Here is a 26,177-nt window from a genome sequence, read left to right as displayed (position 1 = left end):
TGATTGCGAGGAAGGGGTTCCTTTCTGCAAAGGCTCTCGATGGGAGCCCTCTGCTTTGCACTCAGAGGCAACAGAAGTTAGCTCGATCACCACTCCCCTCCTTTTTAATTAGAAAGCGCTAAGAAGATGAAAATGCATAATAAGGCTCTGCAGTAGTTAAGTGTAATTCAAGTAATGTGTGCCTGGGGACCCTCTCCATCACTGCGCTGGCACACACAGCAGTACAGTGAGGAGCTGCCTTGTCAGGGCACGCGGAGGCCCGAGTTGGCTTCCTTGTCAGCTCTCTTGGGTACTAGCTGTGGGACATTTCCAGGGCACTTAGCCTTCTCCGGGCCTCCGTTTCCTCGCTGTGATGATAGTGACTCTAATATCTTGATGTCGTTTGGAAAGTAAACTATGACAGTGTGACAAACAATGATACCAATTACCTTGTGTTCAGAACTTAGAGCAGGCACACGTAAGGACCCTTCATAGTGTCACTGGGCGGCGTGGAAATCAAGCATCCAGGAAACGGAGATCGGGGATCGTTTATGGCAACTGAAGTAAACGAGCCGCAAAGACGGACTACATACGGTCTCTTAGAATCACGTGAGCAGCACAAATTGGAGTGGAGAGATTAGTAAACAGAAAGAGAACACAAACCTGGAGAGGTAGGGAGTTGGGGTGGCTCTAGCAGAGTTGGGAGAAGGGGGAGGTGAGTGTGATCAAAGTACATTGCAGGAAAATTTCAAAGATTTAGTACTATATTGTATTTAATTAAGATAGAATACCGGCAGGCCTGGGTTGGACTGCCCTAGGCTCCGAGGAGAAAAAAGAGGCCCACCTGGTGCCTTGTGGTGCAGGGCTGATAAGCTCTATTATGGCGAGCAAATGTATGGAGTGGTGTGGGGCGGGGGGGGGGGGGGGGGGGGGGGGGGGGGGGGGGGGGGGGGGGGGGGAATGAGAATGGTTCGTGTCTCGTGTCCAGTGGATAGAGGCATATCTGATATCTCTCTGCCGGGGCCCATGGACCATGTCTGAGTTCACGGCCCTGGTGCTGCTGCGTTCTGTGTTGAGATCCTTGGCTCCTGATAACACCGAAGGCCAGGAGAAAAGGGCAGCACAGAGTTGACCGGGCCCCTCACTGGCTGCAACACTAGGGAGAACTGGTTCTGCATGTTTAAAGTGGGTTTCTGTTTAAAGCAGGCTTCTGTTCGGCTGTTTTTGTGTTTGGTGGGAATTCCATCCTCTTCCATATTTTGAATTTTAAGGTGTATTTTACATTTAGCCTTTTCTCTAGTATCCAACTGACTTCCTTTCTCGAAATCATTGAAACATCACATCGGGTGGTTATCAACAAAACCTTAGGAGGGCAGCTTTCCTCGTGACAATCTTCAGGGGAGAAAGAAAACTGTATCCTCGTAGAAAGTATCCTAGCAACTGGCCTCCTGGGGAAGGGGGCAGGCTCCTGCATTAAATTCTAAAGGGTGTGATCGCAAGGAAAGCACAGACCCCATTTAGGAGAGGTCACCTTTTAATTGGGGAGGAAGCAGTGTAAGCGGCATTTGCAGGAGCATTAGCTCTGTGTAGGAGGTGGGTGCGGAGAAAGAAGTCACTAAAGAAGGAAACATAAAGGGGAAAAAAAGTAATACAAGTATGCTGGCCAGCATACTTTCCAGCAGAGTCAAAGACAGCTCTGGGTTGTGAAGAGGGCCAGGGACAGGATGGTCTCTGAGAGCCTGGGAAGGGCAGGCAAGCAGCTCACAGGCCCTCGGGAGGCTTCTGACATTCCCCTGAAGGTGACAGGAAACCATGGGAGAAGCTGTGGATGCAGCAGCTATGTGATTGCCAGGGTCCCAGTTGTCCATCTGCTAAGTCACACCTGGACACAAAAGTCTCCTAGACAAAAATCCAAGTCCTATTGCGCCTAGAGCAACTTGTACATTAGCTTCAGCATCTTCTAGTTTCCCCTTAGATTCTTATTAGCATATGTGACTCATGCCAGGTTAAGAGGCTTCCTTTTGTCATTTCCAGGCATACATGCAACCTACTTGGCTCACATTAACTTTCTGGCCCGATTGTCCCTCCCCCGTTTCACCTTCCACAGGGTAATCATCCCTCTATTGCTTTCATGTCCCCCCTCCCTTAGATTCCACTGACAAAGGTGAACATGATGTTCTCAGGTTCCATCCATATTCCTACAAATGACAAAAGACAAAATAGTACTATTCTTCTGGATAAATAAAACTTGTACATATATATATATATATATATTTCATTCTTTCACTGGTGGCTCCTAGGTTAAGTCCATAAGTTGGAGAAATATATATTGGAATACCAACTATGCTCATATCATTGATTCTTCCATATTACATGTAAAAAAAAAATCTAGAAGAGGGTCTGTTTTATCTTGTGAGGGCTCCAGAAATAGTGATAGCTACCATAGTAACTGTCTTGGCCACCATCTATTTTTGTCATATGGCTTACTCTGTTAATTGATATCACTGGCTGGGAGCAATACAATCACACAGGGCAAAGCAGTGAACAACTGAAACAAAGGTGTTGAAGAACTCGGACTGGGTAATCCTGAAATATAATCAGTTCAGGATGACAAAGGGCTAATGAACTCCAGAGAATGGACTGCATTCAACACCTACCAAGGCAGCAATTGTGTTTTTGAAAGGTGCCCTGTCTTATCTCTCCTGCCCTTTGCAAGATGCATTGTATTTCTACAAGTTCTTAGCGGCCAAATTTTGTTACCATAAAACATTACGGCAGCAGTAATGGCCCTAACCCAGACAGAAACAATCAGTGTGGACTGACATCTTAAATCAGAGCTGTGTGGCTAACAGTGATTAGGAAAAGGGCTTAGAAACCGTCAGAATAATGGATTTAACCAAAAGGGAAAGTTCATGATGAGGAAGATTATAGTGGTGCAGAAGCTGAACTGTGTAAAAAAGGAAAGAGGGGGGAGAGGGAGAGAGTGAGGGGGAGTGGAAAGGGGATGGGAGGGAGGGACGGAGGAAGAGAGAGAGAGAAAGAGAGAGAGAGAGAGAGAGAGAGAGAGAGAGAGAGAAAGAGAGAGAGAGAGAGAGAGAGAGAGAGAGAGCGCTCACCTGACAGTGAAGTAAATGATTTATAATCTGGTGGGGGAGCAGGAGGAAGCAACATGTGCTTACAAGAAAACTGAACATTTCAAAGTCATCTCTGGGTGTTTATAAGAAGGAGGCCGCAGCTTCCTTTGAACTCAGACAGGAAGGAAAATAAACGAAGTTCAGGATCAGACAGAGAGAGACAAATAAATATGATCAAATTGGAGGCAGCCTTTGAGCCAAATGGGGATTTGAAAGTGAAAGTTAGGAAGAAAAATTAGGCTAGAAAGCCAGCCCTCCCACTCTTCAACTGGACTCAGGGAGCTCAGTCTAGTGCTCCGATGTGGGTCTCTGCCTCAGTTGCTGGATGAAGGTTCTATGGTGATATTTAAGATATTCATCAGTGTGACTACAGGACAAGTCAAGATCAGACCCCCTCTCTTCTATTGCTTAGGGTCAAGATCATGATGCGTTCACCCACTGAAACAGTCTACCTGAGCTAATGGGAGCTCACCAACTTCAGCCGGACTGGGAAGGAACAAAAATAGGACCAAACTAGTCCCTCTGAATGTCGTTGACAGTTGTGTGACTGGGGCCAACTGAGAGGCCACTGGCAGTGGCACCAGGGTTTATCCCTACTAGCATGTACTGGCTTTTGGGGAACCTATTCTCTTTGGATGGATACCTTGCTCAGCCTAGATATAGTAGGGAGGGCCTTGGACCTTCCACAAAGCAATGTGCCTTACCCTCTCTGAGGATTGGATGTGGGTGGGGTGGGAGGGTAAGTGGAGGAAATGGGAGTAGGGGAGGGAATGGGAACTTGAATTGGTATGTGTAATGAAAAAAGATAGTTTGTTTTCTTTTTAAAATAATATAAAAAAAGAAAAAAAGAAGAAATATGACTAGAAAGAAGCCAAGTGAAGGTCAGTCATTTATACAGGAAAAAAGGAAAGAAAAGAAAGAAAGAAAGAAAGAAAGAAAGAAAGCTCTCCTCAATCAAAGACTTAGGTGCTTAGGGGTTCAGGGTGGATGAAGAAAGAAATGGTGGGGCCTGGAGAGATGGCTCAGCAATTAAGAGCATTTGCTGCTCTTCCAGTGGGCACAGATTTGGTTCCCAGCACTATCATCAGGCAGCTTGCCTGCCTATAACTCTAGTTCCATGAGATCCAATGCTCTCTTCTGGCCTCAGAAGGCCCCTGTATATATGTTGCATGCATACATACGTTCAGGCACACACACACACACTTATGAAATAAGTCAATACATCTTTTAAAAACACAAGAAGTGATTCACTTTCCACTGGCAAGTTTCACTGCATGTCTTTTCGCTGCTCTGTGCCTGGTCCAAGGTCTATCGCAATGAAAGAAGAAAACACTGGACTCATCACTGACAATGACTCCACCATGCACAAAGCTAACTTTGCTGGGGATGATGTCTACATTGCCCCCAACACCAGAGCATCACAGTGGACATAGACCAGAAAGACTCCTTTGTGGATGATAAGGCCCAGAGTAAGAGGGGTATCCTGACCCTATCGAGCATCAAATTGCCCCAACTGCAAGGGCAAAGGAGAAAATCTGGTTCTATACCTTCTATAAATGAGCAGCACATGGCCCCTGAGGAAAACCCAGGGCTTCTGACCAGAGTTTCAACCCCAATCCTAAGGCTAACAGGAAGAAGATGACAATGTGCCTGCCATGTGCATGGCCATTCAGGTGGTGGTGTCCCTGTATGCCTCTGGCATTGTCATGGTCCCTGGTGATTGGGTCATACATACAGTGTTATCTATAAGGGCCATGGCCTTCCTCATACCATTTTTTTCTCTGGACCTGGCTAGCTGGGTCCTGACAGACTACTTCAGGAAGATCTTAACAGAGTGGGGTAACAGCTACAGCCCACAGCTGAGTGGGAGATTGTGCATGACATTAAGGAGAAGATATGCTACACTGCCCTGGATTTTGGTCAAGAAGTGGCCACTGCTGCATCCTCCTGCTCCTTGGAGAAGAGCTGTCCACTGTCTGACAGGCAGGCGATCGCTGTGGGCAATGAGAGATTCCAGTGTCCAAAAGTGCTCGCCCATTCCTCTTTAATATGCATGGAACCTGTGGTACCCAGGAGACCACTTCATCCATCATGGGCATCGCTGACAGAATGCTTAAGGAGATCAAGTGCTAGCATCCAGTACAATGAAGATCAAGGTCATTGCTGCCCTGGGCACCCTTCTCTCCACTGTGCACAAGTACTGAGTCTGGATTGGAGGCTCCATTGTGTCTTGTCTTCACTGTCTAGCTTCTAACAGATGTGGATCAGTAAGCAGAAACATGGTGAGTTGGGCCCCTCCACTATTTAATGCGGATGCTTCTAGAGGGACTGAGCCAGACATCTGGTGCATGAGCTGTTTCTCAAGTATCAATTTGCCCTGGCTAAAGTGCACACCTCCCACTAGCCACGTGAAACTGAAATAAGCCTTTGAGAAGAAATTTGTCTTTAAGCTAGTGTCTGATATCAGCACTGGGCTGTAGAACTTGTTGCTGATGTTTGACCATGTATTCAAGTTATCTATTTCTTTGGTATATGTTTTAATCCTTGGTGCATATCTTGATTTAGTCTCTAGTCCATGCGGCTCACTCATTAGGTGGCTTTGTAGAGCATGCTATGGAAAAGAAACCTCCAGCCTGGTGACTCCCTGCGAACACCATGAAATGTACTCTCCTGGCTCTTAACTAACAGCTGACCAGTTTCGTGAGACCTGCAAGGTTCCTGAACCTCTTAACATATCCATGTTGCTGTCCAATGGGGTGGGAAAGTTCAGCCTTAGGACCAAGTTTTCATTCTCTGTTCTTCCTCCTGACCACTGACCCTGACCACTGTGACCCGTAATTTGCCCGAGTTGGGAATTCATGCCTATGAATGTATTCATCTTTTTAATTTTGTAAGTTTTTTCACACAGATCTTTACGAAATGACAAGTTATGGTTTTCTACTGTTTGTTGAAAACATTAGGTCCTGGCCACACATCATAAGTGCTGCGAGAGCTACAAAGAAATTAAAAAAAATAAATGAAAGAAATGGTAGAGGAAAATGAGAAGAATCCCTGAAATAAACAAACAGACAAACAAACAAATAAATCAACTTCCTGACTCCATTCAACGATATTTATCAAGAGCCTGCGGTGGCTCATACGCTGAGCTGTGTGAAGTGAAGCAGAAGCGTCACCCACCTCCACCGTCACATCATGCCCACCAGAGATTGGCTGTGCCTAGTGGCGCACAGATGAAAGTGCCTATACTCACATTGGGTTTACAGAAGGTTCTATCCACCCTCACAACAGCCCCATGGGTATAGAGGGCAGATATTATTATTTCAATTTCACACGTGAGGAAGTTGCCAGCTCAAGGCAATGGAGCAATGGTCCATTGGGCACAGAGGCCTCATACACAGAAGGACCAGAGGTCCTGCCTCCCTCCTGACTCCTGACTCTGGCAAGCACACCTCTGCCCATAATGGGTTAGCTCACATTGTGTTGATTAAGCCCAGGGCATTTTCTGTTATACTTATAAATCTATATTTCTATTTTTCCTTGACTCCCAGACTATAATTCCCCTAAGAAGCCTGAGGCATTTATACATTTAAAATTCGGATCCATTCTATTCTCCTGGGGAGACAGAATGACACAGAATTCCTCAGTGGTAGGTGTTTAATGGAAAACCAAGAAACACAACCATTTACTTGTCCATATATATATATATATATATATATATATATATAGCCTCTGACCTCCTGGTAGGAAAGCAAATGTAAATTAGTAATGAAATGAGGTTAGAAACAATAATGAAGTCAGAACAGAAGGAAAGTCCCAGGGCAAAACCGGAGCATTTGTATTCCAAGATGCTTTTCAGTGGAGAATCCCAAGGCCAAGAATGTGAACAAGGGTCTTGGCCACACAGAAGAGTCAAACAAATAGGATCAGAGGGACGTCAGGGGAGAGAGACATCAGCCTGTAAAATCCTTTCTCACCACCCAGCCAGTTTCCTTTCTTCTAATAATTGTGTGTTTTTCATGCTACAGGGTCGGAATTAATCGCTTGCATTTGTCGCGGGCTCACGCATATTGAGGTTGAAAGCTTTGCCTTCCCAAACATTTGCTTTTGTTTGCACAGGTTTAGTCTGTACCTTGTAAACAGGACAAAAATCAGCCTCAGCTTTCATATAATTGTCTTTGTTTTCTAAAAGTGCTTGTTTATAACTGACTGGTATTTATTCACTGTTCAACCTGGAACTTGATGGCTGCTTTCTCTCTGTTCTCCTCCATGGAACATCTGTCTCTGTAGAGGGAACATTGGGTCCCTGGATTTTCCTACCATTGTTCCGCATATGTGGAGGGGTCCCCAATGTTGTTCTTATTTCTCATACTAACACCAGAGAGAGGATTTCAAAATGCAACTTTGCAAGTTCAAAACCTGTCATGGGCCGGGCGATGGTGGCGCACGCCTTTAATCCCAGCACTCGGGAGGCAGAGGCAGGCAGATCTCTATGAGTTTGAGACCAGCCTGGTCTACAGAGCTAGTTCCAGGACAGGCTCCAAAGCCACAGAGAAACCCTGTCTCGAAAAACAAAACAAAACAAAACAAAGCAACAAAACAACAACAACAAAAAAAAAACCTGTCATGGTTATAGAATGAGTTCAAGTCCTGCTGGTGGAACTTAGAGAGCTTCTATTTAAGTAATAATGATGATGATGATGATGATGATGAGGAGGAGGATGATGATGATGATGATGATGATGATAATAATAATGTTTTAAGAGGGCTGCAGTGCAGGGGTGGTGGAGAGATGGCTCAGTAGTTTAGTGTGCTTCTTGCTTTTGCAGAGGACTCAGGTTCGATTCTCAGCATCCACACAGTGACTCACAACCATCCTAACTGTAGTTTCAGGGATCCTGACGCCCTTTTCCAACCACGGCAGGGACACATATGAACACCTGACAAAACATCCATATACATGAAATTGATACATCTTTGAAAAACCAAAGGGGTGGGAGCACAAGCTTAGCGTGTGTGAGGCAGTGGCATCTTAGCCTCTTCAGGAAACCGCCCAAAGTGCTACGACCATTCCGTTTCTTTCCTTAAAGAGCCTCAGGGGCTTCCTACTGCCTCCGGACAAACTTCAAAACCCTTCTTTCAGTTGAGAGGCCCCTCTGAAGTCTGACCCGGTCTTCATCCTCAATCCTAGTTTAAAATATTCAAATTCATTCATATTTGTGATGTAGGAGGCTTGTTTCTGCCCCCCTCCTCCCCCTGCTCCATGTTTGCAGGTGCCAGGCTCTCCAAGAGAACACACCTTTGCTCTTCTGTTCCTGAAGCCTGCCAACTTCTACAAGCCCCTCACATGAGACAGCCCACCTTTTTGCCCCTTACATTTTTACTTCATATTTACCACATAAAATTTACATTTTTTACTTCCTTCCCCTTTAGTGAACGTCAATGTAAGATAATATGCTTTGAACACCATTTTTCCAAACTTCTGGTGGCCACAATAAAAACCGGAAAATTTCTATGTGATTAACCTTAACAGCATATCTTATTGGCCCTCATCCATCCAAAATATTTTCATTTTGACATGAAATAAATACATAAATTATCAGAGTAGTTCCTATTTTTATAATTATTCTTAGGAACATTGTGTCTATTTTACACACACGGCATATACCAAACAGGATACTAAAAGCCTACACTTCGTACTTTTCATACTTGGATGAGTTTCATAGAGTTCAAAAAGGATATCCAGAGACAGGAGAGGAGTCGTCAGGTAAAACCTCTTGGCTTAAAAACCCGAGGATCTGAGTTCAGTGTTCGAGTGGGTTCTGACAATACACTTAACGCTATTATGCCTCACACATACCAGCTCTCTCTCTTCCTCTCTGTCTCTCCCCCACAAACAAGCCATGAATAAATAATTATTTTAAAGACACCTATATTATTATTATTATTAATTTAATGTTTTAATTCCATTTACTATTTAAATTTACTATTATTTAAATTTAATATATTAATTCAAACCAAATATAAAGTTTTCTTACCGGATTATGATTTTTTTCATTGAAATTAAATGAAGTCACAAATGCTCCTCCATTGATTTTGGGGATTTCACAGTCCCAGGCAGACAGAACCAGACTATACTTGGGGCAGCCCAGGCCTAGGCAGTGAGGTCCTTGAGAAAAAGTGTTCCTTCTAGCTGCACGTTCCCTGTGTCCTTTCCTGGGGTTCTGTGTGGATGGAGCAGCCTGGAAAGGCAGCGTCTCTTTGATCTGCGTGCCTCACATAGTGCAGAGCTCACATTCACTTTGTAGGTGGATGTTCAGGGTAGTCGTGTGGAGAAGTAACTGAGCTTCAGATGGGCTCTCCAGTGTCCGTTTAATGGAGACACCTGAGGCACAAAGAAACAACCAGATTCTTGTTCTGAATGGCAGGAGGCTGTATATCATGAAACCAAAAATGTTAAAAGCCCTCAGCAAACTTTATTCCCAGAAAGTTTGCCCAATTTTGATGTGACTCTGTGAGTCTAGATTCACATCTAGATCCCCAAATAGCGCTACAGCACTGTGAGAGAGAGAGAGAGAGAGAGACAGAGAGAGAGAGAGAGAGAGAGAGAGAGAGAATATATTTAGGAGCCACTGGTCCCAAAGCAGAAAAAAAGTTCCAGAAATGTAGCCCAGTTTTAACAGTTTCTTTTGGGGAAATGTAAGCGTTCTGAACACTTCTGTAGCAAAGCAAGGGCTTGAACACTGAACACATAGTTGCTTTGGGTCTTGGTTAGGGATCATGTTTGAAGAGGCAGAGAGGCAGGTGGCCAGACCACACAGGCTCCACTTTCTCATGCCCTGCATAGACAGGGACATTCCTTCTGGGATAATTCCACGTTGCTACAACTAGAAGGGCAGAGAGAAGATGAGGGGACTGGGAGGAGGCAAGAGCCCCCCAAAAATAGAGAGCAGTGTGTGGCCACACTGGCAGCTGATTTCGAACAAACGTTTATAAACAATTGCTGTTTGTCTAGTGTGTGTAATCGGTGAACAAAGATGGAGAGCCCGTCATGGCTGGAAGTAATGTTCTGTAGATAACTAACTTAAATATGATTTCGGGAACACCTGGGCTCTTGAAAGAGAGAGGAGGGAGCAGACAGATCTGTCAGTTATGTCCTAACTCCACCCAAGCCCAGCTACAGCTCTATCTGCTACAGGAAGCTCTGGAATCCCCCCCACCCCACAATCCCCCCAGTTTCCCCCTCCCACTCCACCCCGCAAGCCATCTTCAGCATTCACCCAGCAATAAATGGTTCGTTCTAAAAGACTGACCCAAAGGGATCAAGAGCTTTGGGTCATGTCACTACCTGACAGTCACCAGGACTTATCCCTCTCCATTTTAAAATGAGAAATATACTGTTCTCATCCTTAGGAGATGCACTGAATTCTTGGAGGGGCAGACCATCTTTTCCTGCCTTTACCTGCAAGTCAGAACCTGAGGAAAACTGAGAAGACAAAGTTCTGTGAAACAAAAGGTGTGTAGTGTCTTTACCGTTTCTCCACAGCCCAGTGTGTTGTGTAAACAGAGCTAAACTGGAGCCCTTTAGGTGGGAGGTGGGTGCAATCACTGCTATTATTAAGTAGTAGGCTTCCGTCTAGAAAATCTCAACTGAAAAGGACAGGAGAGATGAGGAAGAAGAAAGACAAGAAACACTGTGTTCACTTCCTTGTAGTGTTCTCCCCAAGTCAAAGCAATTCACTCCTTGAGCTGTGTGATTCCTGTCGCTTATTCACACGTAAAGTACTCCCTGAATTGTCCTCACATTAGAAGAACGCCTCGCCCCGAGGCATACATACTCCTGGGATGCTTTCTTGCAAAAACACCTGGCTAGTGGGGACATTCAGTGGCTATCCCCATCCCTTCAATGCACAGAAACCCCAGCGGTCCATCCGTCTACCTCTAGAGTTCCCTGGAGACTGGCGGAGACCTTGCTGAGCCTTGTTCTGTAGCTCACATCAAGTCCTCCTCCTGCCCTCTGCTGCTCACTCCTCTCCTAGTTGCTCCTGAATCCAAACAGCTGTGCTTCAGCTGAGCACCAGGGTAAAGTAACTGGCCACAGGGAAGAGTCCATGATCCAAGATGAGTAGCCATTTTTAACACGAGAGTCAACTTCGCTGCCCAATTATACCTGTAAGACCCTGCCAGGCTAAAAAACTAGAATATTTAATCTTCCACTGACATGCAGTATAAGAAGTGGCACAGGAGGCCTATGGGGGTGGGGTGGGCACATATACATGATCTCACATAACTTAGAAAATGTTGACTGTGACTCCAGTGTCACTTTAATACATATGTATGTCACATGTAAGGACTTATATTCAAATTGAACCCACAAAAGCCTTCTGTGCCCCATCCAACCTCGAACATCAGTGATCTTTCCATTAACTATTTAGCCCCAGCCTGCCATTCATATTTTCACAGATGTTTCGTCTATCCCATGCATAGGATAAGTGTAATCTTCCTTCCTGTGGAATTTACATTCCGGGAGAGACTAATGTAAGCATACAGTGTGTTCTAAGTTGTGATGAATCTCTTTAAATGCACAGACACCACACGCAAGAAGAGCCTGCAAGAGTGACGAAGGTGAGTGCCGAACTCAGCAAGGCTTACCTTGGGAAATGACATTGCAGCTGGGGCTGATGAGTGGATATCATCAGCTTTGGCCTCTTCCCCTTGCTCTAGGCTGATCAGATAGATATTTTTAAAGTGTCGCCTTGCTCCAAGCACTGGGCTGGACAAAGAAGAAGCCAGGGACACGAATGCGTAGGCATTTATCTTAAGGGAAAGATGATAGTCACCTGGGAGAGGGTGGACCTCAGAGACACTGGGAAGAGCATTGGGAAAGACTGGGACCCCAGCTGGATAGACTGAAGATGCATGGGGTAAGACCTCATCTGTGACTATTGTCTCCCAAGAAACTATGAACTCCTGACCCAGAAATTCTCCTCTGGTTTTGGTGTCAGCGAAATTATGAAAGTTGAGAAAATAAAATCATACTCCATGTCATTGAAAATCATAATATTTGCCACCTAAAATATATCAACATTCTCAGAGACTTACCCAGGTTCTATAAGTTGTCACTGGGACTATGGTGAGAGAGAGAGACATGAGAGGAAGACAAATTCTCATTTGATGGCTTCTTATTCATGGGACTTGGCAACCAAGTCTCAAATTACACAATCCATTTATCAATTCAGAGGTGAAATCTTTAATCTTACCTTTGACAATTTGATACATGAATATAATATATTTTGATCATACACACCCCCTCATTGACCGATTTTATCCTCTCCTTACTCCTTCTGGATGCCTTTTTCCTTCCCAGCTTCCCTCCTACTTCCACATCCTTCTTAATGACTGGTTGAGTTTAATCAAGGTGATTTGCAGGAGTGTAGTGTGTAGGGTTAGTCACAAGAATACGGGCAATTTAGCAGTGGCTGTACCATTGAAGAAAAGGTTCCCCGTCTCCCAGCAACCAATAACTGTCAATAGCTTCTCAGCTAGGGGTGGGGCTTTGTGACCCCTCTTCCATCAATGCCAGGTATTTATTGAACAAGCTGTATCTGTGAAGAATGATGCCAGCCTATAGAATGTATGAGTAGAGCTTCCAAAGGAGAATAGTTAATAAGAACTCCACTGGCCCTGTCCAGAGAAAGACAGTAGCAACAACAACAGAAGGATGGCTGTGACTCCCCCATCTTCACTAAATCAAAGGCAGTGTGTGGGGAGGTGGTACCCAAAGAGAACCATATGAATCTGGAGCTGAGAGACACTGCAAACCCTGGCCTCAGCATCTTCTGGGGACATGCCACATACCAACTCATAGCTAGAGATTCTCCAATGGTCCTTTCCACTTTCCCGGGTACCGTGTTCCCTGCTGGGTTTGTCTTATTCTTGTGACATACCAGGGACATACCTTGCGGGGAATCTGCCTCACTGAAAGGCAAAGTGACTTGGGACTAAGAAGTTTCTGGAAAGACTGCATGAACGACATCACATCGCTGAAAGGAGAGCCGCAAAGTCTGGCTTCTCTCCATCCTAACCCCAGCCCAACTTCGATCTGGTTTAGACTGATGTTTTGAACTTGAGGTTTTCCCATGCCTCTATGTGCAAGAAGGCCCACGAGCTGTTGACAGAAGTGTGGAAAAACTCAGTCATTCCTTCTGAGGACATTGCTGACCCAGCAATGGAGAACCCTGAGGGCACCCTGTAAGGACCCATCAACCGCGAGGAACGGCACTTCACAATGACACTGAGGAATGCTGCCACCTCTGCAGGCAGAGCGCAGGGTGGCATGGCCTAGTACAACCCACCCTTCTCGGCCTTGGGGACCAGCCGGGTGTGAAAGATTCGGGAGACTACGTCTGTGCAGTTGTTTCTTACTGTAAGTATCCAGGACCGAGAAAAAGAAAAGCATCGTGGAGTTTTCACTCCTCAACAGTGTTTTGGAACAGACTTTTCCTTATTTGCACCAGATGCTCCAGCACACCGCCCGGTTTTCATGACTTCGTGTTAAATTAACCTCTCATATGTGGAGACCGCTTGCTGCAGTGCAGCCTGGGAGGAAAACCAAACGGAACGGAACCACTATGTAGGCCAGGACTTAGCTCCCACTGCAGTCCCATCTGCCTCCAGGACTGAATCTTATCTGATCATTTCCATGGCAACAGCTGTGGGATTAGAATAGGATGAAGGTTTAGGAAGAGTTGCTGGTATTCGGTCCTAAACAAGTGAGGATTATTTAACTACGCTCTCATGTTGCCATGGGAACGCAAATTTACAAATCAGGCAGGATTTTTGTAGCTCTGAAGCACAGAATTATATTCTCAGGGCTGCTTCAAATCCTCCAGTTCCATTTTCGGTCCCGTGGGGGTGGGCATAATTACCTCGCTGGACACAGCTTGATTTTTCCACAAATACTTTTATTTTCTCTTTAAAACCAGGGGAACAGACCAAGTTCAAGATCAAAGCAATAGTCCTTAAAATGCTGTCCTAATTTTTGAAAAGTCAAATTTGATTTAGCTCAGAGAGAGAATTTTAAACATATGCTAAGGAGCATAGATAGAGTCACTTAAACCTCATATATGAATCAAAATCAAAATTATCCTCATTAAAATTGTATTTATTTCTCTTAATGCCAGTCAACCCTGGACTTTTAATTTGTTTAATAAAAAATGAATGTCGAGTCAATAAAACTTCGTCTTTGATCAGTGTTTTAGGGTTTACAAACTGCTTTCACCAACAATAGCTTGCCTTTATCTTCTAAATACATACAATTTAATAAGAAGAATAATAAAGAATAGCAAACAAGAGTGCCAGTACCTGTCTCAGAGCCTGACCACACCCCTCTTACCTCCATCAGAACATCTGCCAGAAAACCAAAGCTGCTGACAATTGAGTTTTAGTCTTAGTGGTTCCCTACCAACTCCCAAACACTCCGACTACTATTTTCCACTCCCCACCCCTTCCTGTGGCACAAATACTCCAAGCCTCCCACGTGGCTGACACCACCTTCTGTCGCGATTATCCGTACCAGCTGCTTAAGTCAGTACGATGACAGGGAGCTGTCAGAAGTGGAGTGACTTGCCTCAAGGTTAAGCAGGAATACAAAGGGAGAACCAGGCCATCAGTCAGAGCCTTAAAGTCAGAGTGGGAAGTGATGGGATTCTCTTTTGGACAGGGCAGGAATAGGCTATTTGCATATTGATGGTATCTGTGCCTTGAGTCTTGGAGACCTGGCTGTCAAGATGGAAAACTGCAGACAAAAGAGCTGAGCAATCATCTTTGTATTAAGCTTGCAGCCACACGCTTGAAGCACATTACTTAAACCTGAGCCAAGCCTGGCTGTGCTCAAGCCTGTGATCTAAGAGAGGGTTACAACTTAGTTTAGTACAAAAGACGTTCTGAAATATATACTCGTTCTTGGGTCCCCGGAGGAGGTGAGCTACAGTCTGTTGGGCTACCTGGTCACATTTATCAACATCCAAATATCATATAACTTTTCACCCCTGACTTCCTAGTCAACCACTATGTGGAGATGTTTATTTGATATGATTCATAATAGTAAAACATGCACTGAAACCATAAGTGTGTGGAGACAGCCTAAATATAAATATGAAAATGGCAGAAATATCAACAGATGCTACACTGTTCAGTCGGTTTGATTGGCCCATATGTGCAAACATGGAAATAGCTCCCAAACGCAGCACTCTGTAGGTCAGGCACGGGTAGAACAGTAGAACAGTGGGCAGTCCTGTGTGTGTGTGTGTGTGTGTGTGTGTGTGTGTGTGTGTGTGTGTGTGTGTGAACGCAGAGCTCAGGCCACAGGCTGGGAACACACAAGTGAGGTCTGAAAAGTCCCTAGGAAACCATGGGCAATAGCTACATCCCGAGAGTGGGACGACAGCTCCTGAAGGACAAGAGAGCACTGATTTGTCATTTGACAAATTTCACTCATTTTTATTTTAAAAATACACACATGTATATTTTCATGTTAGTTTTTTGAGACAAGGCCTCATGTAGCCCAAGCTGGCTACAAATGAGCTTTGTGGTTGAGAACTCCTACAACACCTGATTCTCCGGCCTCTAGCTCCAACCGCTGGGGTTACAGACTTGGGTCACCGTGTCTGCTGTCAGCGTGTAGGACTGTGCACAAGTCGGTCAAGCACTCCACCACGTGAGCTATATCCCTAGCCCCACATACTACTAACAATAAAAAAAATATTAGTATTGCATGATTAGAAAATCACAGGATGGGAGGGATTGCACTGGTGCGGCAGACTCATAGCGAGGTGGAAATGGTAAGAAGATAAAAGATGAAAGGAGAAAGTAAACAGAAAACTTCTTTAATTAGCAGACGCCGAATTATCTTTATAGGATCTTTCAAAAAAAAAAAAAAACGTGAACAGCTTTGTTGACGTATAATTTGCATACTATAAAGCCCCAGACATTTTTAAAGCGTAGAACTGCATGGAGTTTTAAGCGTACTTATAAAATTACGCGATTATGACCATCATTTAACTTTAGACTATTTCCATCACTTTTAAAGAACCTTCTGCCCATTAGTCATCGTTCCTCATTATCCACTCCTGTCGCATATTCTTTGGCAGCCACTAATTTGCTTTCTGTTGGTTTGTCTTTTCTGGACACTTCCTGTAATTGGAATTAAACAGCATGGGGTCCTCAGAGACTAGTCTCTTTCACTTGACAGAATGTTTTCAAGATTGACTCATGTTGCATGAATTATCTCTCCTTTTACGTTATCTTTTCCGTATCTATTCATCAATCGATGGGCTACAGCTATGAACACACATGTAAAACTCTCATCTGATAGCATATTTTCCTCCTGGGTAAATACATAGGATTGGCTAGATAAAAGAATAGGTGCTAAAGCTTTTAAGAAACCACTACCCTGCTTTGCAAAGTTTAATTAATTAAAATTAATTAACATTCAAAATTAGTGTTAGTTTTCCAGAGCATGTAGGAGTCCTGGCTCTTCTCATGTGCTTTCTTGTCTTCGGCACATTGTAGCATCTCTACAAATCATCTGTTCGGACAGCTGAGGGGATGGCTCAGTAAGTAAAGTACTGGCTACGCAACCATGAGGACCTGAGTTTGAATCTTCAGAACTCACCCAATGCTGAGTGTGGCCCTGTGTATCTGTCCTAGTACACGCTGTTCTGATGGAGGTAAGAGGGGTGTGATCAGTCTCTGAGACAGGTACTGGAGACAGGAGGATCCCTGAAGGTCCAGGTTAGTTATCCTGGTGTATGCAGCGCTGAACAGCATCAAGGAACTGCACCTGAGCTTGTCCTCAGACCTCCACATAAGGCTCCCCATGTGCATAAACTAACATGTACTCACACACATCACACAAGCCCCACACCCGCACACATCCGCATGTGAAAGACAAAGGATGATCTGTATACATAAAATCTAAGACTCATCAAATATTTGATTGCAGATATTTTCCTACTGTTGGCTTTTTTAACCTTCTTATCCCAAAAACTAGAGAGACAGCATTGATTTTTGTATATTCATCTGATACAATAAATGTGCTGGTTGAATTACCAGTCCTTAGAATTTTCTTTGCCTCCTCCTCCTTTCCTCCTCCTCATTCTCTTCCTTCTCCTCCTCCTCTTCTTCTTCCCCCTCCTTCTTCTACTTTCTTCTTTTTTGAACAGCAAATTGTATTTATTGTATACTTACCAGGCATGTCATATTCAAAAGAAGAATTGTGGCTGATAAGAACTTGAAGCATAAATGCACATACTAATCACTATTTCTAGCCAGTAGAGAAGTATAGAATTAGTACAACTTAGACTTTGTAACAAATTTTGGTGCCTTCCTAAAGAAAAATGAACAACACATATAACATATATTCCGATTAAGAAAACACTTTTTAAAACGTCCTTTCCATCATGGAATGCTACACAGCATCAAGTCAGTACACAGATGTATTTCCCAGGGAAGGCTGGTTAAGCCGAGTGTACTTTGATCTCACTGCTGAGAAGCAAGGTCAGCAATTGCATTTTCTCCAAGAGATACCCCAGCATCCAAGTCCCTCCTCCAGTAGAGTCCACCCTGCCTTCAGGTTAACTTCCTGCTAACTCTTTGTAAGTCTTTCCTCTGATCATCTTCTGCATCTTTTCTAAGTTTGTTTTTAAAAAAACTTAATTTCAAGACTTGCTTCTAACCTTTTCTTAGGTTCTTCAGGTTCAAAGCATTTCTCCCTCCCTTTTTCCCTGCTTTCTCTAGGCAGATACCAGTTTTTCCCTTTGTTTCACTTTAAGTTCTGCAAATTCTGTTTTGTGCTCATAGGCTCCCACTGTTAGTGAACAAGAAAGTTTTCCTTACACCATTGTAGTTGGGTCTTGAAATAGCATTTCTCCACACAACTCTGAAAACACTCTTTTTCTCTAACATTGCTTTGTCAGGCTGAAACAGCCTTGGTAAAAGATATCTTTTATTAGTCTTTTATTGGGGTCCATGAAAAATACTTTGATGATTATTTCAAATTCACCCCATCCTATTTCAGTAATTTTATAGGAAGATTATTAATGACTCTTAAAGGATTACCACAGCTTGCATGTAATTTAAACTGGACTTCCTTCAAGTATGTTGGTATATCCGCATTTATAGATGATTTTACATATACTGTCTACTGGTAAGTGTGCCCATCTTCTTTTCCCAAAATATTAGGCAACGTTACCATAAACTACTGTTTTAACAATGGTACCCTCCTTCACTCTCTGGCCATAGTCAGCACCAAATTCCCAAATTCTGACATTCTCTAGAACATATTGTCCCAGGAAAGGAACCACTGCATTCTGTTGTTTCTGTTGTCGATATACATACAGCTCTAATCCATGATGGTCTAATAGGATGCATGGAGTTATTTCAATTTTCTTATATTTTCTGTTGAAACTTGCCTTGTGTCTTGAGTATATGGTCAATTTTGGAGAAAGTTTCAATTTTGGAAAAAGGTGTATTCTTTTGGTTTGGCTGAAATGTTTCATAAATACCTGTTGAGTCCATTTGGCTTATTAAGTAAGTTAGCTCCAGAGTTTCTTTGTTTAGCTTTTGTCTAGATGACCTGTCCATTGGCAAGAGTAGGGCACTGAGGTCTTCCACTGTTACTGCGTGAGGGATAATATGTGATTTGAACAGTTTCTTTTAGGAACTTGGGGGCCGTTGTATTAGTGCATAGATGTTAAGGATTGCAATGCCCTCTCTTGATGGATTTCCCCTTTGATGAGTGACCTTGGCTACTCCTTTTGATTGGTTTTGCTTTGACGTCTGTTTTGTCAGATATTAAAAAGGGCTCTATCAGCTTGCTTCTCAGGCCCTTTTGTCTGGAATAATTTTTCCATCCTTTTACCTTGAGCTGATGTCTATCCTGACGTTAAGGTGTATTTCTTGGGTGCAGAAGAAGGCTGGACCATGTTTTCAAATCCATTCTATTAATCTATCCCTTTTATGAGAGAATTCAGACCATCGATATTGAAAGATATCAATGAATAGTGTTTTGTTGAACCCTATTATTTTGTTATTATGGTGTGTAGTTCTACTTTCCTCCCCCCCCCTTTTTGCTCATCTGGGATTATTTATTCCTTGTGTTTTCTTGGGTGTGGTTAACCTCTTCAGGTTGGGGTTGGAGTTTTTCCTTCCAGCACCTGCTTTAGGGCTCTATTTATAGAGAGATACAGCTTAAATTTGGATTTATCATAGAATATCTTTTTTTTTTCCATCTATTGTGATTGAAAATTTTGCTGGGCATAGTAGTCTGGGTTGGCATCTGTGGTTCTTTTGGAGTTTGTAGAACATCTTTCCCAGCCTTTCTGGCTTTTAGAGTCTCAATTGTAGAGTCAGGTCTTATTCTAATAGGCTTGAATTTATGTTATTTGGTTTTTTTCCCTTGCAGCTTTTAATATTCTTTGTTCTGTAAGTTTAGTGTCTTGGTTATTATATGCTGAGAGGAACATCTTTTCTGATCCAGTCTATTTGATGTTCTATATGCTTCTTGTGCCTTGATGGATATCTCCTTTATGTTGAGGAAATTTTCTTCTGTGATTTTGTTGAAAATATTTTCTGTGCCTTTGAACTGGGTTTTTTTTTCTTCTTCTATTCCTATTATTCTTAGATTTGGTCTTTTCATAGTATCCCAGTTTCACTGAATGTTTTGTGCCAGGATCTTTTAGAGTTTGAGGGATGATCCTATTTCTTCTATCTCGTCTTCAGCATCGTGATACTCTCTTTCATCCTTTGCCTTCTGTTGGTGAGGCTTTCTGAGTTTCCCTTTCAAGCTCCTAAATCTATCAGTTCCTGTGTTCCCTCAGTGATGGAGGAAGGTCATTGGCTAATAAAGGAACTGCCCTGGCCCATTTTATTGGTTAGAGGATAGGTGGGAGGAGTAAACAGAACAAAATGCTGGGAGGAAGAGGAAGTGAGGTCAGAGTCTCGACAGCTCTGCTCTCTGGAGCAGACGCCTCAGCAGAGACGCCATGCCCTGCTCCCTGGCAGACACACGTGATGAAGCTCGGACCCAGGATGGACTAGGCTAGAATCTCCCCGGTAAGCGCACCTTGGGGTGCTACACACAGATGATAGAGAATGGGCTAAATTAATATGTGAGAATTAGCCTAGAAGAGAATGGGCCAAGCAGTGATTAAAAGAATACAGTTTGTGTGTTGTTATTTCGGAGCATAAGCTAGCCATGTGGGTGGCCGGGTGTGGGGGACGCAGCCCTGCCGCCCCATATTACCACACCTCAGTTTGAGTTTTCTTTATTGATTCTATTTCCACTTTCAGGTCTTGAACTGCTTTCTTCATTTCTTTTCACTGTTACTTATATTTTCGTAGATTTCTTTAAGAGATTCGTGTCCTCTGTAAGGCCCTCTGACATGTTCATTCAAAGCTATTTTGGAGTCCGTGTTTTGTGCGTCAGCTCTGTTGCATTTCTTTGAACCTACCATGGTAGGGTTGCTGGCCTTTAGTGGAGACATATTGGCCTGGATGTTATTGGTTATGTTTTTATACTGGCTTTTAGGCATCTAAGTTTGAGAAGATTTTAATTCCAGGTACTGATATCTGGTGTTGTCTTTGTTTGTTGAGTGGGCGTTCTGTTCCTTGCTGTCTGTTACCCTTTCTGGTTCCCAGGAGACTTTGGTGGCTGTGGGTTTTCAGATAGGAAATGTTTCTGAGATCCTGCCAGATGTAGCCATTTCTAGGTATTGAGTCCTGACACTTAGGGATGGAGGGAATGCTGAGAGGGTCCACAGCATGGAAGAAAGCAGGATATACCACCAAAATCTACTTAGTCTTCTGAGACTGGGAGTTAAGAGGTAGGAGGAGCCACAGCTGGGGGTTCTACTGTAGAGCTGGGGATGAAACTGGAGGATTGAATTTGAAGGAAAAGATGGAGAGTGGAGGTTTTACCACCACCTACTTGCTTCCCTGTCTGGCATAGCCTGGCCAGAAGGCTCCCGGGGAATGCCTGAAGCAGTTGGCAGTGGGTACAAAGGGATGGGCAGTGAGAGGGCTTGTGGGAGAAGATCTGTGTGATCTGCTGGAAATGGCCCTGTGTTCATCAGGGCTCTCCAGAGTAATAGAACTGACAGAATGAATCTCTGCATAGAGAAAAAGTATTTATTAGGATAACTTAACTTACATGCTGTGGTTCAGCTAATCCAACAATGACTGCTCCCAAAGAAAGGTCCAAAAATCCAGTAGTTGTTCACTGCACAAGTTACACACTGGAATCGCAAAGAAGTAGGCTCTAATGCCAGCTAAGGACTAGATTTGCTAGTGAAGCAAGAACAAGTAGGTAGGTTGATTGAACCTGATAGAAGAGAAAGTGGGAAGTACCCTACAGGAGATGGGCACAGGAGATCGCTTCCTATGTGTAACCCCAACAGCACAGACTTTAAGGGCAACATTGAATAAATGGGACCTACTAAAACTGAGAAGCTTCTGTAAAGCAAAGGACACTGTCACCAAGACAAAAAGGCAACCTACTGACTGGGAGAAGATCTTCACCAACCCCGCAACAGACAAAGGTCTGATCTCCAAAATATATAGAGAACTCAGGAAACTAGACTTTAAAATGCTAATTAACCCAATTAAAAAATGGGGCACTGAACTGAACAGAGAATTCTCAGCAGAGGAAGTTCAAATGGCCAAAAGACACTTAAGGTCATGCTCAACCTCCTTAGCAATCAGGGAAATGCAAATCAAAACAACTTTGAGATATCATCTTACACCTGTCAGAATGGCTAAAATAAAAAACTCCAATGATAGCCTTTGCTGGAGAGGCTGTGGAGGAAGGGGAACCCTCATCCATTGCTGGTGGGAATGCAATCTTGTGCAACCACTTTGGAAATCGGTGTTTCGGTTTCTCAGGAAATTCGGGATCAACTTACCCCTGGACCCAGCAATACCACTCCTGGGAATATACCCAAGTGATGCCCTATCATATGACAAGAGCATTTGTTCAACTATGTTCATAGCAGTATTATTTGTAATAGCCAGAACCTGGAAACAACCTAGATGCCCTTCAATGGAAGAATGGATGAAGAAAGTATGGAATATCTGCACATTAGAGTACTATGCTGCGGTAAAAAACAATGACTTCTCGAATTTTGCATGCAAATGGATGGAAATAGAAAACACTATCCTGAGTGAGGTAACCCAGACCCAAAAAGATGAATATGGGATGTACTCACTCATAATTGGTTTCTAGCCATAAACAAGGGTCACGGAGTCTACAATTGGTGATCCAAAGAAGCTAAGTAAGAACTTGAACCAAAGGAAAAGCATATAGTTGTCCTCTTGGCTATGGGAAGTAGACAAAATTGCCGGGGAGAAAATTGAGATCTTGGGGGTGGGGTGGGATGGGGGTAAGGGGAGATGGGGAGAGAAAAGGGAGAAGGGGAGAATGGGGGGAACTTGGGGAAAAAGGAGGATTGGGATAAGGAAGGTTGGATAGGGGAGCACGGAAGCACAATTCTTAGTTAAGGGAGCCACCTTAGGGTTGGCAAGAGACTTGAACCTAGAGTGGCTCCCAGATGCCCAAGCCGAGGTCCCCAGTTAGTTCCTTGGGCAGCTGAGGATAGGGAACCTGAAATGACCCTATCCTATAGCAATACTGACGAATATCTTGCATATCATCATAGAACCTTCATCGGGTGATGGATGGAGACAGAGACAGAGACAGAGACCCACACTGGAGCACTGGACTGAGCTCCCAAGGTCCCAATGAGGAGCAGAAGGAGGGAGAACATGAGCAAAGAAGTCGGGACCACGAGGGGAGCACCCACCCACTGAGACAGTGGAGCTGATCTATTGGGAGTTCACCAAGGCCAGCTGGACTGTGACTGAAAAAGCATGGGATAAAACTGGACTCTCTGAGCATGGCGAACAATGAGGGCTGATGAGAACCCAAGGACAATGGCACGGGGTTTTGAACCTACGTAATGTGCTGGCTTTGTGGGAGCCTAGCCAGTTTGGATGTTCACCTTCCTAGAAATGGACGGAGGGGGAAGGACCTAGGACTTACCACAGGGCAGGGAACCCTGACTGCTCTTTGGGCTGGAGAGGGAGGGGGAGAGGAGTGGGGGGAGGGGGAGAAGGGTAGGAGGAGGGGGAGAAGGGTGGGAGGAGGGGGAGGGAAATGGGAGGCTGGGAGGAGGAGGAAATTTGTTTTTGTTTTTTTTCCTTTTCTCAATAAAAAAAAAGGAAAAAAAAAAAAGAACAAGTAGGTAAAGAGCAAAGCTCCCTTCTTCCGTATCCTTTTATTGGCTGCCAGCAGCAGGTGTGCCCAGATTTAAGGTGGGTCTCTCCACATCAAAAGATCTAGGTGAATTGTGTTTTTTCCCACCTCACAAATCTCAATAGGAAGTGGATCTTTCTACTTCAAATTAAACAAAACTATCTCACAGGTATACAGGTATGCCTGATATTGTGTGTGTGTGTGTGTGTGTGTGTTTTAGTTAATTCCAGATGTAGTCACGTTGGCAACCAAGCAGAGCCACCACAGGCTCCCTTTAATATTTTGACGGGATCTACTGGAGTCTGTTTGGTGGGAATTTTTTTTCCAACCATGTTCTTGAGAAATAGTGATCTGTCCTTTTATTATTGTCTTGTGATATCATTTTTTGGGCTTTACTATTAGGCAACAATGAGCTCACAGAGTGAATTGGCGAGGAATTCATCTTTTCATTTGTAAACCATTAAGAATAAGTTTTAGAAAGTTGTTAGAAATTACATTGATCAGTCAAGTGGCAATAGAAGGTTCTGCACGAAAATACATGACCTCACCAGGCCTGAGTCGTTGGCCTGGTTTCCAGTACCAGGCATCCTTTGTCTCCTGTTGAGCAGGCCTTAAGTCTGATTGGTAGCCATCAAGCTATGAACACCCCCGCTGTGCCTTTAGGAATTTCTTGCCATGCTGATTACTGTTATGATTCATAGGCATCACAACTGGACAGGACTGTGGATTGCTTCCCTCCCTTGGGATTGGCAGCTTGAATATCACCTTCTAGACCATGAAAGCTAGATCTTAGGAAGAAGCTTTCAGGTTAGATGTAGCTCAGAAATTTTGAGTCCTGTCTCCGAAGTGTGTGGTGTCTTCAGCAATAGGGAATTACTTTCAACCGCTGAGAGGCAACAAAAGGCAAAGACAATAGAATATATTGCTTGGGGAGTCACCTGGATTACTTGACCAAAAACTCAAATGGAAGATTCTCATGTCTGGTACTGGAGTTTTTGTTATATAGTCTATGATCTTCTGAGGATTATTATAGCATAAGCATCATGGTTCTATTTAATATATTTGTAGCATATATATACATATGTATCTTTAAATAAATATAAAGTGGTATATTTATTTATATTTGATTAAACCTTGAGGTTTTATCAAAAATCTTTAGTGTTATTTTTCCCTCCTTCTGTATTAACCACCCTTTCACATAACCAATTAAAGACCTCCCCATTTTTCCTGTTTCCCACTTGATATCTGTTTCCTGATATATTCCTCCCATCCCTCCTCATGGTCACCTCATATTTTCTGGTTTCTATGGTTACTACATGTTGTATGCTCATACCTGAGAATTTAGAGCTAGGATCCACAGATGAGAGAGAGCATGTACCATTTGTCCTTGTTGATCTGGTTTACTTCACTCAGTGTGAGTTTTCTAGTTCTATCCATTTACCTGAAAATTTCATTGCTTACTTTGCATTTACAGTTGAATAGTATTTCATTGTATGTATGGTATGGATCACATTTTCACTATCTATGCATCCACAGAAGGGTATTATCTTGTTTCTATCTCCCAGCTATTGTGAATAGGATAGCAATGGACATTGCTGAGCAAGAATCTGTAGTGTAGGATGTCAAATCCTCAGGACACATGCCTAGGAGTGGCATTCCATGTAGCTCTCATTCTACATCAAAGAAGCTTCCTTACAGAAAGACACAACTGGTCACAATTCAGAGAAGAACAGATCCTGGGGAACCCAGTTCAAACGTATATATCTATAACACAACTTCTGCACCAAAGGCTCAGAGGACATCACTGAAGAGAGCGTAGAAAGATTGCAAGATTCAACCATATGACTTCTTAAATAAGACTGGACAATGATAATACCAACAGACTCAGTAATGTGACAGGGAGAGACTGCACTTGTTCCCACTCTTGGACAGAATAACCAATGATTGCTGAGAGGGAAAGAGAGAGAGAGAGGAAGAGAGAAAGAGAAAGAGAGAGAGAGAGAGAGAGAGAGAGAGGAGAGAGAGACTTCAAGGCAGATAGATAATTATCTGCTACATCTGTTACAGAATGAATGATAACCCCTTAATTTTAAAGCCCTATATCCTTGCATCTTCTCATTTGGTAAGAAGATGATTGCAGGTGATATTAGTAAAGTGGGTGCAGCTTACTGAACCCTAGTGCATTATGGGAATGTCTTTATAAAAGGGAGAGTTTTGTCCACAGGGATTGGCATGGGTAAAAGGAGAATGATTAAGAATAGAGAAAGGAAGTAGTCAAGAAAGGGTTGGCACAGCAACGTCCTGTATGGTCCCCAGAAAGAACTGATCTGATGATATTTTGAGTTTGGACTTCTGGCCTGCTGAACTGGGAGAAAATACTTTCTCTTTGTTTCAGACAGCTTTGCCTTCATACTTGGTTATGAGTATCCTCGCTAATAAAACCTCTGGGCATTTTCTATTCCTCATTGTTCCTGAGTTTCACAGGTGGAAAAATATATATGTAAAAGAACGAGAGAAAAGGAAAAGAGCTAGCTCTCCTGGAAAAAAAAAACATAAAACAATAAAACAAGAAGTAAAACAAAGCTTCTCTTCTGAAAGTCCAGTGGTTTGCATGCTGTTTGCGGCTTTCCACGCTGATGAAGCTGCCCGAAGCCTCTGCTTTAAGGCATGAATGAGATCTCATCTTGTGCTCCCTGGGAAAGGAAACAAGCTTTGAATCCAAAATACAGGCCCCTTTCCCTGCTTCTAAGGACAAA

At 43.5% G+C, this 26,177-nt stretch overlaps 1 pseudogene; it reads right to left on the bottom strand.

The window, feature by feature from the left end:
• Positions 1-17,905: 17,905 nt before the first annotated feature.
• On the bottom strand, positions 17,906-18,670 carry LOC121447500 (annotated as a pseudogene).
• Positions 18,671-26,177: the final 7,507 nt, after the last annotated feature.

This window comes from Microtus oregoni, unplaced genomic scaffold (genome assembly GCF_018167655.1).
Source record: "Microtus oregoni isolate MIOR12 unplaced genomic scaffold, Mior012 000000F_ref0000247, whole genome shotgun sequence".
Lineage (NCBI taxonomy): Eukaryota > Metazoa > Chordata > Mammalia > Rodentia > Cricetidae > Microtus > Microtus oregoni.
This window is presented reverse-complemented; position numbering and strand designations above follow the sequence as displayed.